A 12,646-nucleotide genomic window follows, 5' to 3' on the forward strand; every position below is an offset into this window, starting at 1 on the left:
ACAAACATACGCGTTACGCGTGTCGAATTGGCCCAGTATTCTTCTGAGCCATTTGCAACATGTCGTGATATTTTTTCCATTCCGCCAAGCTGGGAAATTCACAAAAAATGCCTAATTAAATTTCTAGCAAAAATCTTCGATACAAAAGTTATAGCGCTTGTTCAGAAACGTCGGATTATTTCATCTATGCTAAGATAGCTGCCTTGTTTCTTTAAAGTGCCCGAAATTTTCAAAAATAATTTGTTCAATTTCGCTGAACCAGCCAGCATATTCTGCTTTTTGCAGTCCCTCGATGAACGCTCAAAAAGTGAGAGAGGTAAGAAACTAACTTGACGAGTTTAATGTCGCTCTCTTAAAGACAACGATCTTGCTGAGGTAGTTGCCAGGAGAGTGAGTGCTGATCACAAAAGCCATTAATTTTATGACGAGACAATCAGTACGCAGCATTATCTCATAGAAACTTTTCTCCAGCTTAGGTGGGCAGCATTGGCGTGAACAGGGGAGAGTTGGGAGATTGAACACCCCCCTCCCCCTCAAAAATTTTCAATTTTGCATGTTTATATATAGCCACACATAAAAACGCACGCACGAACATACATAAAGTATGGTTGAACCCCCCCCCCCCAAAAAAAAAAAAAAAATCTCTACACTGGTGGGCAGCACAGGCATTGTCTTAGCAATAACAGTTGGAAAAATGGCTATGATAGAATGCGCAAGGGCGATTTGACAGGGACATCGAAAAAAAAAAAAAACAACCTTGTCTGTTATCTTTTCTATGTCACTGTCAGGTCGGGCTTACTCACTATATCACGGATGCTAGCCAAGTATAGGCCGCCAACGTGTTTTAGCCAGGAAAAAAGGCCGTCCGTCACATATGTGATTTATGAATGACCTGGTACTTTTTATATTGACGGCGGCCCATATCATCGCGCAATCTTAAGCCATTGTAGTGGAATTGAAGAATACTTTCTTAACTAAACAAAAATTTACGAATATGTTATCCATTTATTTTCGTTTGAATTAATGCCTCAGGTCAGCATCATATAGTTGACAACTACAAGACACAGGTCCCTGCCGGCGGCAAGTTATCTTTTCGTCCACTTTACTTTCTTCACATTTATATCCTAATTACTACAAATAGCATCCACTCTACCTTCCGTGGCATTATTGTCTGTTAGTTCTCATTAATATTGTGACTAACAAATAAAAACGAGCCCTTAAAAGTAATCTTCTTTCCTTCAAGACACAGGAAAGTACTTCGATTGTTTATTAACGCACACAAATGCCTATCTGTAATTACTCATGTAATTTTGAAACGCATTATTCAAACAGAATGTCTCCGTAGTAAAAACAAAGCAAAAACAAAGCAGAAGTACACAAGACATCACGCTGTCGCCGACAAGACGTTGGAAATATGTTTGCTTTATAAAATGACCCGCGGACCACTTCACTTGAAACTAAAAGCTCTCTCCTTGATAGCGTACAAAGCAGCAACTACTGCGAACGTGTTCGCAACACAAGTCGCTCGTGAAACACGCAATCTTCTATGGAGAAAAGGCTTCATGCTCTCAAAAGGAAGCAGCAGCGAGGAAAACTTAATTACATTGAAATGTTTTAAAAATAGGCAAGTGTTAGCCTCCTGTGCTAAACGCGGTGCCCCTCATGATAGTGGCGTCGCGTATTGCGCTCTATTTTTAACTTTTACGACCATCCGCCGAATGAATGCGTGCTCGTTGCATCTTCGCCGTGTTCACGCTCGCTAGCTCGCTTCTTTTTTTTTTCGCTTTTTTTATTCGCTTATGTTAACGAGCCGTGAGCGGCTAGGTCTTCCTCTCGCTCCGGTCTTGGTAAATATATGCAGGGTTTGTTGACGTTTGAAGGCGAAGAAGGGAAGGATTTGAAATCCACCATATTTGGCGACATTCGCAATAAATTAAAGAACAGTTGATAAATGGTCTGTAGCCATCGTTTCTTCAAACCGAGCAAAAGTGATCTAAATTACACTGCGACAGTATGACCCGCCTTGCAATCTCTTCTCCGTCTCAGTTCAGCACCTTCCCCATAGAGTCACTACGACATCATAACTTGCGTACACAGCACCAATTTTATTGTTCGCGTTACAGATCATATGTTTCTTAGCTTTTTTTCTTCAGTAAGTACATGCTTTGATAGAGTTCATACATGCTAAGGCAGGTAGAATAAGGCTTCTCCTTTCGAGTTCAATTATTTAAGAATATTAATATTCTTATCATGACCCTAATTCAAATAATTCACATCTGAAAGCACCCGACTATTGTCCTGACAACAATAATAGGTGGGTCTACTCCTTTCGGATTGGAACCGTCGACAACCCTACATGCGATGACAGCAGCTGCGAAGGAACGACAGCCCATCTTCTCTGTGAGTGTCCCCGATTCAGTGCGCCTAGTAAAGAACTTTCCTATACGTTAGACAGACTTGATAATCGCTCTTTGTCGGAAGGAAGGGACCTGGCACACTGACCGAGTCCGTCCTCAGCAAAGAAGGCGTTGAAAGCATTGTGCTTTTTAAGGGCAAGCGAGCTTAGAAACAGTCCATAAACAATGTCGCAATATACTTCCTATTTAGAACGAACAGACGGCGGTAGTGTGGCTAGCTTATGGACAGACTTATGATTGCCTTTAGCAGATATGAGGCTGTTTTGAACGCAACTATACATCGCACATTTCAAGAGCTTTAAAGCAAGGTCTCATTCCTTAGACGAGGAAAATTCGGCAGAAGGTCATCGTTTCGCGACGTCTTTTTTGCTTTATAGTAAGTTCCCTTATATTTAACCACAAAGCGCTTTAAGTGCGTCAAATATTTGCCAGTCTATCTCGCGGTCGCATTTGTAGGAGCGTGCAGAAACAGCATATTTGCGGCTTTTCTTTGCGGAGCCGCAATCTTCAGCGTGGATGGTTAGGACGACGAAGGAGGTTAAAAAAATGTTAAACCTCCTTGAGGACAACCAACGCCTCCTCTGGGACAAAATAGCAAAGCTCTTTCCCTCTCTTCCCGCCGATGGTACTTATGCTGTTTTAAGGTGTAGCCTTAGATGCCTCATGAATCCCGAAAAGTGACCGGCGTCGGCGTCAACGCGAGTGGTAAAAACATTACAGCATATCCACGGGTGAATGATGAAGAGCTTGGGCGAAGCTCCTGAAGCAATCATGGTCTCGGGATCCGCTTCTCGTTGAGCCCGTTTCGCAGCGGCGTCCTTGGCGCGCACTGTCACGAGATCCGCCTGGCGCCGCGCGCGCTTGGCGGCGGCTTCGCGGGCAAACACCGCCTCGAGATCCGCCTGGCGCCACGCTCGCTTGGCGGCAGCCTCTCGAGCTCGCACCTCGGGATCCTGCCGACGAGCACGAGACGCAGCGGCCTTCCGCACCCGGCGCTCCTCGTCGTCCATGGTCCGCCAAGCAGCACGATCCGGCAAGCGCACTCCACGTACGGCGACGATCAAGGAGAATAAGAGATAACGGTCGCAGCAGCCAATCTGAGAGCAGCGGCACCTATAACGCCATCTAGCGTGCATTCACCCAACCGCCACATTGCACACATCTCTATGGGACAGCGCCATCTAGCATATCGTCACCCAACTGCAGTTTGCATGCATCTCTATGGGACAGCGCCATCTATTGAATGATACGGGAGACGCGACGGCGGGGGAACGCCGGATGGAGCGACGACCGACTAGGTGATGCTATAAGGAGCTTCGCCCCTAAAAAACAAAAAACACGGCCCTCCATGCGCGCTAACACATATTACGTCATGATAACGTCATCTGTGAACTGTGACGTCATCATGGCAGCACATGTCGCCAAAATTTGTGGTCTCGTCGTGACGTAATGGCATGGCGAATATTACGACGTCATCATATTACGTCGTCGCTTAGGTGGGCCGATCCCAGAGGCAGTGTGACATACCACGCGAGGGGCAGACAGCTTCAGGGGGGGAGGGAGGGGGCGATATAATCTAGTGGGAACGGCTAAATGAACTGCACTAGTTGAAAAGTTATGTACATGATCGAATGTTCATATTGTCACAAACAGCACACTGGCGAAACAGGACAGTCTGTTAATATTAGGTTAAACGGACATCGTGCGGGCATGGCAAAAGATTTAACGAAAGCCGTGGCACAGCATTTTAATATGGAAGGCCACAACTCTGATCGTCAGTCACACTTTCGATCTCCGAGAAACTGGAAATATAGAGAGTCGTGTCTTATTCACAAGTTTAATACACTGACAATCGTCCGCTAAATTGTGTGGCACCGAATACGTCAGAAAGTGCGGGGCCCGCTTGCGGCCTGAAGGCCACCATGTGCTTCAGCGTTCCGGTACAGCCGCGTTTTAATTGGTAGCAGCCAAAACCAGGCTTGGCGAGCGAAATACAAAAGGGTATGCCAGTTTCTGTTGTCTGCTTTCATTATGGATTTGGAAGTTCAATAACTTCTGTTTACTTGCGTCTACCTCCAACATTCGTTTTGCATTCATCTCAGGACGATTCAAGGAACGAGTTGCAATGTAAAACTACGTGGGGAAAATTTGGCTGCAGGGCCCCTCTAAGCCTCTGATCTAAGCATTTTTGGGGCGAAGGACCTTAGGGCCTCGGCTTGCGGCTTGTCATGTCGTAGTCACGGTCCATCATACACGGGTATGCGCCTCAAAAATTGGCTGAATCCCACTACTCGCCACCGGTCCATACTATGCATACTATGAGTTAAAGGTTCGTCGTTACTGCCTAAAACATTATGTTTGGTTTAGCAGTGGCGTGAGAATCCCCGACGAAACTTACCAAGGCGCTCAAGTCAAACGTGGATCTCTACGGTAAGGTCATCTATTTGAAACACCACTTCTTGAAACATAGCTGCAAAGTGATGAGGCTTTACTTGCTACCGGTCCACTAAAAATGCAGAAGGCAACAGTTAGCCCAAGAAACAACCGGCGACGTTAGTGGAGCTGAAACACCCTTCCTTACATGCCGTCGGGAACCTAAACCGGGCATGCAGGGAACAACAAGAAGCACCTTAGGGTATGCTGCATTCCGACGCAGTTTTCCGAAGACGTTATTTGAGGAGGCTTGGCACCGCTAGTGCCTCATCAAAGAAATCTCTCCCAAAACAATGTGGTGAATTACATCGGTCAGGAAGTTTTTCTTCTTCTGTCTCTCATTGCTCAATAGCTACAATTTTCTGTGGGAAACGCCAGCGCAGACTGCATGCTTCGCCCCTCCCCGGGTCGTTCATGTTAGTGAAGCTGAAACACCCTTCCCTACATGCTTCGCCCCCCCCCCCCCAGTTTTTAACCACTCTGATCATGTAATTATCGTGTTCAGTTGCTGCTCACGCAGGATGCATGTTTTAGTCAAATACGACGACACGTTTTCCTTGACCCCCAGTTGATGTATGACTCAGCGCAAAGCCCCCACCGCCAACCCTGCTACCCCGTCCACGCGAACAAAACTCGTATAGCATTCTGGTGTCTCCCCCTCTCTCTCTTCTTGTTTCCTTAGTTTTATTTAGGATGTTTCCCACTTACTCTCTCCATTTGACAGGTTATCTGAATAGCCCAATGCTGTACATTCTTTCCCTTCCTCCTCCTTTTTCTTCGCACTTGCTCTCCCCTCCTCCTCCTCCTCCCCTTTCGTGGTTGGTAGAGAGCATCGAGTTTCCTACAATACTTACTAGAGGGAACTCTGGCGCTAGTGTCTATGGGAGCTGCAACGCATGACGCTTCAGCCAGCATGGCAATGATGGGTAGTACACAAATTTGTCTAAACTTCGTTCTTTCGGCTCCGTTTGGCTGCGCGTCTCCTGCGTCCGCTTTGTCGCAAAACAAAGTTCAGCAAAAGTCAGAAGTTCCACTTCACCACTTCAACTTTTTTAGGCTCACCAAATCAAACCTGGTCACGAAGTTCACAACGGTCTATTCTTTTATCCGAAACGAACGCCCAAACACAGCAATAAACAAAGCCACAAGTACGTTTGAAGCCGCAAGCACGAAGACTAGGCAAATTTGTGTACTACCCATCATTCCCATGGTAGCTGGACTATCGCAGCGCCAGAGTCCCCTCTAGTTAATTTTAGGAAACTCTGTGGGGGAGAGGGATCAAGGTGCATAGTTACACGTGCTAAGGAAGGCAGCTGCTTCCTTTAGGAAGACAAGACTACTTGTCGAAACAAAAAAGTCTCCAGCGACACCTGCTGTTCAAGGATTTAAAGGAAAACGTGAAGTAATCAACGAGCAGCTATGTAAAATATATATCAATAGAAGAGAAAGGCTTATGCAGCGCTTCAAATGTCTGAATCTAAGAATAGCCCTGCAATATAACCGACGCGGAAGCCATTCAGCAAGCAAAATCAACGAGCGTCTCGCATCACACCGGAAGAACACTTCATGATTAGGGTAACGTAGCACTGCACCGTTTTACGAAACAGACAGTATTAAGCTTTCAGGGAGTGCCGCGTCCGCAATCCAAGAAAGATGCTTCTCAACATGGAAACCGTTGTCCTTTAAGTGCTGCGTGCCATTCGCAGGCGTCACGCGAGGTGAAAATATTGCTCGCAAACTTTTAGTCTGTAAGTGTTGAAACCATGCCGGATGAGTGAAAGAAAAAAAAATGCTATTCACAATGCAAAGAAAGAAAGAAAGAAAGAAAGAAAGAAAGAAAGAAAGAGAAGGAAGCAAGAAATATAGTGAGCGAGCTAGTAAAAGCAAGCCTGTATCTCAACGCACCCCCTTTGTACAAAACAACAGCATGCCTAGTTCCTATATTTTTCGTTTATATTTGCTGTCTTGACTAGGTAGTTTTTACGCGAACACACCGGCCCACACTTCTTCCCTGCGTCAAAACAACTTGCGCACTGTATACGCACCTTCTGCACGCGACGGTCGACCACGGTTGTCGGCTTGCTACATTCAAGGAGGTTTAAAAAAATCTTTTTAAGCTTCCTTGGGCACACCGAGTATGCTCGTTGAGAAGACATTCGGGAGTTGTGCCACGATACGTTTGTTGCTACTTATGCTTGGTAAATATAACGCATGTGTCTGTTGAGGGTTTGTCTGGGTCTGGAGCTATATTCAGCTTCCCACGACGATAATGACATGCACACGAACCCTTCGTTCTCAGCTCGGTGTTATAATGTTCCTATATTGCGTGTAGGCTAGGCTATAGCCAACAGTTAACGGTATTTTATCTGTGCTCTAGGCTGCGACTTTGTAAAGTGTTGCAAACCAACTGTTGCAAAGTGTTCTGAAAATGCTGCAACACAAGCTGTTGCGAAACGCTACGAATGGCGCAAACAAACTGTTTCGTTCGTATTGAGATGGAACAGTTCGTATTGCAAATTGCTGCTGATTTTACAAATGTTGGTCTTTTAAATGGCAATTTTTGCACTTCATGTACGTAATATGCGTTTTCCTCTTTGTTTTTTTGACATCACAACAGCCGATTTTGGTGCCGTAGTTCGCCGCCGCCGCCGCCGCCGCTGGTGTCCGTAACCACTATCGCGCGAAATAAGAAAAAAAAAATCGGCACATCCCACGTACCGTGGCAATCGTCGTTATGCGAAGCATGCGGCGGAAAGATGACTATGACGTAATTTTTTACATTGAGCGAAACGTTACGAAATGACGCTAAAGATATGTGCAAATGGTATACACACATGTATATGTTAAGGAGTCGCACATGTGTTATATAACCACTTGTTTACAGTTGCGTAACGATGCCAACAGCAACATGGTTATTAACAACACCAGACGCGGTAAGCTGATATGTAGTGCTTATACTTCTCCGTTATGATGGGGAACGCACGCACGTTTCACGAACCCCTGTGCATGCGTGGGAGGGGTTCTTGCGACTTCTCAGGTAGATAGCAGCGAGCGGAATGTCTTTGTTATTGTAATTGATGTGCGCAACGCGGACCTCGCCGATTCCGCTGCTCGTCTTTGTGTGTTGTGTGTCTATAGTGGCCGGCGAAGTGGGATGCGGCCTACGTTGAAGTTGCGCATCATCGTGGTTTTATATGTACCCACGCCTGCACACCTGCAACGAGACCGCTTGCTGTGGATTACACAGTGGGCTCATCGCTCCACGTTGCAGAAAGTGCTAACACGACAGTTTCTGTGATGAGAGCGTCTATTTCGAGGTCGTGCGCGTGCGCAGACTGTACGTTGAGAGCGGAGAGCATGAGGTGATTGTTGTGGTTGTGGCATCGAATGAAGGTGGTAGCGTGGTCCAACACAATGTTTAGAGGCCTGTTTGCCTGTCTGTCGATAAAGCCGGCGACATGTCGGCACCTGAAGTAACCTTTTGCGTTGATGAGTACAGGCCGCCAAGGCTGGTAGCCCTGGAAAGTGCTACGTAGACCAACTTCAGTGGTTGGCGCTTATCGTATCCCTAGATTGCCTGCGCGTATGAGGCCCTTTATGACACATATATTTATGGCGTTTGCTTGCGAAAGGGAAACTGTGTCCTCTTACACGAGATATTTTTCTGGCGTATATTGTGGTTGTGGTGGTTCGCATTACCACGGGCGCCCATTTCATTTATATTGAGGGTTTGCGGTAGTGGTGTGTTTCGTCCTGGCTGGGGCGACAATGCCTACAGTGGACATTGGAAATTGAAGCCGCAGTCGCACGAGGTCGTCATGTTCGTAACGCTCGATGTGCTGCAAGGTGCCCATGTTTCTATTAACAAGGTCGTCGCTTACGTCGATGTTGGCCGTGATCATGTACGGCATGTCGATGCTCAGGCAATTTGAGGTCTGCATGCCGCCCACGTCACTTGCGTTCATCTAGGCCACCTTAATCAAGGCATCCCTGTGTACCTGCTCGCTCTTATAGGCAGTTATGTTATCGCATGTGGGATCACATAACACGTTGTCCGCAGCTTCGAGGCAACGTGCGTTATAGCGTTAGACGTCCGCATGGCTCTAGTAAATTCGTATGCCGTCAGGGCACTTAGCGGCGGCTTCTTCGCGTGTCACAAAGCGGCTCTCAATCAATCTGACGTCATACTCGGTCAACATGAGCCCATCGCCCAGCCTCATAAGAAATGAAGAGAACACTGCGTCATTCTGGCGGGCCACGTGGACGAGTGGATGGCAGTCGAGCGTCTTGCAGGGAAGTTCTGCATTCAGCTGCCTCACTTGCCTCAGTTGCATTTCAATTGTGTATATTCGCGGTTACTGTGTTGATAGAGACTGTGAATCATCTGTGGCACACACCCGCATAACATGAACAGCGTTATGCGAGTACGTGCCACACGTGACTGAGGAAAAGGGTTTCATGACGTACGCGACAGGCGTTTTGCGTTATTCATGTCATGACCAGTGAATCGTGTTCGTCGTACACTGATCCCCTAGCTATGCCAATTTTGGTATATTACAAGTCACGGAGGACGACCAGGAGAGCGCCCAGACGTAGGCGGCTATCTATAGTGTTGCTGCTGGCAGTGTTGAATCAATGGAACGGTCAAGATGCAGAAAGACTGCCCGCCAAGGGTGCGCAGGACGTTCGTGTGAGCAACACGTCGCATTACATGCAACGGACACCTGCCGGGAACATTTTTTTTACTTCGAAAGCTTAGGTAGAATGCAGGAGAAGCGGTTAACGAAAGTTGTCGTGATGTAAAAATAGACCATGAAGTAAGCAAGCCATTTCCATTCATGAAGAAATATACTGGCTTGTTTAACATGTACACACGGACAGATGAAAAGAAGGGAAGTCGCTGTAGGCGGATATAGCCTCGCGGTTACCATTTGTGATAACCTCGTCCTCGCTTGGTCGATATAGTCCGTAGATGTGCGGACGCCTGCTCCGCATTTTGGAGCAACTCTCCTTTCTTCTCTCGCTCATAATTTTGATTCCCCTGCTCGCTTCCCTGTGGTGTTGAGCAGTTCTCTCTTCACTGAAGGCTCTAGAAGGTAGCGCACAACTACTTTTCTTAAAATCACCTTGCAACCCCTTCCCTACTTCTTAGCCTTGACGTAATGGCAGGCAATTGACCCACCCAATCACTTCCTTTTAAAAGCGTTTAGGAAACCAAAAACTCGCAGGGTCCCTATGCGTTCGCCTAAGACCACTCAAAGGCGAAAGCCATCTTCTTCTTTTTCTTCTCAGTCAATGTATCCATTCTCCCCTTCACACGTACGAAAGCTTTCTGCACCTATCATGGTATTGGGCTGCCTCCAGAATCGGAGGCACTGCAAGCTTTCTGCACCTTACCTGCTCTTGCACTGTCCCCGTGATCGGTCCACCTTTGACCAAGCGACGATGTCACTAGGTGACATCATCATGTGACGTCATGTTATGTGACATCATTGTGACGTTATGATGACGTCGCCGATTTTGGGATGTGTGACATTGTGATGACGTCACAATATGACGTCATCACAATGTGATGATCGTCATCATGTGCTGACGGCTTAGTGCGACGTCATAAAATGATGATGATTTTTCGCATGACTCGTGTTGACCGACGCCGCCGATGCCAACGGCCAACTTTCGCGTTCGATGAGGCATCGAAGGCTTTCGCCTTAAAAATCTTTAGTTATGTCGTTCAGTGTGGCGTCATCATTCAGGGCACTTTGTGAGATAGGAAATATATACAACAGGCATAGCGATGCGGCACAGAACGCAAGCCCGTAGGTTATGGAGAAAAGCTGTGAGGGTGTAGGCTCATAAATCTTTGCATTGCCGGCTGCCACAAAAGGCAAAAATAAGCGACAATTTCAAAGTCAACCTATGTTTATACCTACAAAGCACCACGAAGGCTGTATTAGTCGTTCATCAACGCTCGGCCCGATACGCCTTCGTTCCCGTACATTCATTTCCAACGTCGACCACGTATGCATGCAGGGCGACGCACCGGCGACGCTGTTGGCGACGCCTTTCTCCACATGGGCAGCTGGCCTCGCAGTAGCCGCGGTTCCGTTGCCTAATCACGGCCGCGGGAGAAACCCGCAGCCGGCGCCGCGATGCTGCGTTATTGCCATCCCTTAATCTAATTTCTCGGGCTCCCTGGCTAATGTAATTAGGCCCACTGCTATCTTTATTACGTTATTTCTCCCGAATCGCGAGCTTGAAGTTGTAGCTGGTCGAAGACGGAAGCTTCTAAAGAAACTGAGGGTCACAATGTGGCTGCCCATGGCAAGAGATTGTTTTCATGGGCACCTCTCTGCTCAAACCTACTTCCGGTAAAAAAAAAGAACAAAGAAACGTGAAAAACCCGCTTACAGTCGTGGTGAGTGCGACCGTGGTTGTCATTTTTCTTTCTTCTTGTTTCACTACGTTTGCAACTTTATGTAGCAAAAGAGAGCTTTCCAGCATGCATTGTATGATGTCCATGCAGCCAAAATGATGCGGACATCATTGCTTTTTATCTGTCAAAAAGTAAAAATATTAAAAATAAGTTTCTGTTTCTCTGTCAGTTACAGTTTTTCGTGGCACACATTTTCTCCAGAGATAAAAACCAAACTGTTCCTCAAAAAATAAAGAAAAAAATAAAAGAACGTACAATACTGCATTCGCGCTACAGTGCTTCCTGAAATTATAGCATATGACAATATAGCCCGATTAGTAAAAGTACACCTCGTTTGCTTAGAATGACGTAGGTGAAATAGGAAAGCAAACGTGCATACGCAATAAAGCACTATGGTATCCTGCTGAAAATTCCGTGGTTAATTTCTGGATTGTGCCTTCGTGGCAGCATGAGCAAAATATGCAGTGCCCCTTGATGTCTTCGACGCATTTATGCTTAAAAAATAAGGTTTACACCAGTGGTGTGGAAAGTTATGAGGCGAGCCTTAACAAGGATCATGTCAACTAGCGGGATACAAAAAAAAAATAAAGACAGCTGTGCACTATTGGTGCCAAGCCGGAAGGAAGTGCGGAGCTGGGCAGCCTTCTTTGTTTCTCTTCGGTTTTCTCTTTCTTTCCTCCTCTCTTTCTTTCTTGTTGTCTTTTACCGTTTATTCTGCCTTTTTCGCTCTATTTCTATTCATTTCTATTTTTCTTCCTATATTTTCTATTTCTTTGTCTCCCTTTTTATTTCTCGTTTGCTTCGTCTTTTTCTCTATTTTTATTCGTGGTTTTGCCTGCGTTACGCTAAGCTACATGAGACGACGACAGCATACGACAGCCCGGACCTCTGAAGTACTCCGCACTTAAAACGACTACAACACAGAAAAAAAAATATTAACGCTAAGAATGTGCAGGCGGCAAATACAGTGGTTTGGATAACTGGAGGGAACATTGCATGCGTATGGATACCCCATACGAGAAGTTTAGATCAAATCTGCCATGCCGTGCGCACTCACCGCGGGCGATAAAAATGAGAAACGTGGAAATAGAAGTGGAGTTTCTTCTCCTGTGAGCGCAAGTTGACGCCAGAGATAGGACAGTTCGCCGCGGTGTTGTAGCGGTTACGGTGTTCGGCTGATGACCTGAAGGTCGCGGGTTCTATCCCGGCCGCGGCGGTCGCATTTTCAATGGAGGCGAAACGCTAGAGGCTCGTGTACCGTGCGACGTCAGTGCACGTTAAAGAACACCAGATGGTCAAAATTTCCGGAGTCCTCCACTACGGCGTGCCTCATTATCATATTGTTGTTATGGCACGTAAAACC

This window comes from Rhipicephalus sanguineus, chromosome 5, assembly GCF_013339695.2.
Source record: "Rhipicephalus sanguineus isolate Rsan-2018 chromosome 5, BIME_Rsan_1.4, whole genome shotgun sequence".
NCBI lineage: Eukaryota > Metazoa > Arthropoda > Arachnida > Ixodida > Ixodidae > Rhipicephalus > Rhipicephalus sanguineus.